At 38.3% G+C, this 1,344-nt stretch overlaps 2 non-coding genes across 2 annotated transcripts; both read left to right on the forward strand.

Moving 5' to 3' along the window:
* The first annotated feature begins 205 nt into the window (after positions 1-205).
* trnav-uac lies at positions 206-278 on the forward strand. Its single transcript has one exon. It is a non-coding gene; the product is annotated as a tRNA-Val (tRNA).
* A 688-nt stretch (positions 279-966) lies between these two features.
* On the forward strand, positions 967-1,039 carry trnai-uau. The gene has a single exon. It is a non-coding gene; the product is annotated as a tRNA-Ile (tRNA).
* The last annotated feature ends 305 nt before the right edge of the window (positions 1,040-1,344 follow it).

The following is a 1,344-nucleotide window of genomic DNA, read 5'->3' on the forward strand; positions in this document are numbered from 1 at the left end:
TAGTTTAGTAGTTATCAAGTTTGCTTTACACTTGAATGGTCCCCGGTTCGAAGCGGGCGGAAACAGTTCTCTATGACAAATCCAGTAAGTACCGTATTTGTAACAGAGAATAGTTGTTCTAATAAATGCCTTATTTTGAAATTCGAATACATGCAATGAATATCTGTAAAACTCAGGTTACTCCTTGCTTATAATAGTAGCAGCAGTTTCTGTAGTGTAGTGGTTATCACGTTCGCTTTACACGCGAAAGGTCCCTGGTTCGAAACCTGGCGGAAACAGTCCTCTTTGACACATGCAGTAAGTACCGTATTTCTAAAAGAGATGAGTTGCTTTCATGAATACCTTATTTTGGAAACAGAGGTCTCTGACACATGTGAGAAGTACTGTATTTGTAACAGAGAATTTTCATGAATGCATGATGTTGGAATTTTATTGTACGATGAATATATGTAAAACTCGGGTTACTCCTTGCTGATAATAGTAGCAGCAGTTTCTGTAGTGTAGTGGTTATCACGTTCGCAAAAGGTCCCTGGATCGAAAACCAGGCGGAAACAGTCATTCTTGACACATGCAGTAAGTAACGTATTTATAAAAAAGAGATGAGTTGCTTTCATGAATACCTTATTTTGAAACAGAGGTCTCTGACACATGTGAGAAACTAACAGAGAATTTTCATAAATGCATTATGTTGGAATTTCAGTCGTGCGATGAATATCTGTACAATTTGGTTTACTACACAGTAGTAATTCCAGCAGCAGTTTTCTATTTAGTAGTTATCAAGTTTGCTTTACACTCGAATGGTCCCCGGTTCGAAGCGGGGCGGGAAACAGTTCTCTATGACAAATCCAGTAAGTACCGTATTTGTAACAGAGAATAGTTGTTCTAATAAATGCCTTATTTTGGAAAGAATACATGCAATGAATATCTGTAAAACTCGGTTACTCCTTGCAGATAATAGTAGCAGCAGTTTCTGTAGTGTAGTGGTTATCACGTTTGCTTTATACGCGAGAGGTCCCTGGTTCGAAACCTGGCGGAAACATAGCGTAGTGGTTATCCTTTTTGACACATGCAGTAAGTAACGTTTTTATAAAAGAGATGAGTTGCTTTCATGAATACCTTATTTTGGAAACAGAGGTCTCTGACACATGTGAGAAGTACTGTATTTGTAACAGAGAATTTTCATGAATGCATGATGTTGGAATTTCGTATTCGTGCGATGAATATATGTAAAACTCGGGTTACTCCTTGCTGATAATACTAGCAGCAGTTTCTGTAGTGTAGTGGTTATCACGTTTGCTTTACACGCAAAAGGTCCCTGGATCGAAACCAGGAGGAAACAGTCAT

Source organism: Oncorhynchus gorbuscha, unplaced genomic scaffold (genome assembly GCF_021184085.1).
Source record: "Oncorhynchus gorbuscha isolate QuinsamMale2020 ecotype Even-year unplaced genomic scaffold, OgorEven_v1.0 Un_scaffold_20742, whole genome shotgun sequence".
Taxonomy (NCBI): Eukaryota; Metazoa; Chordata; class Actinopteri; order Salmoniformes; family Salmonidae; genus Oncorhynchus; species Oncorhynchus gorbuscha.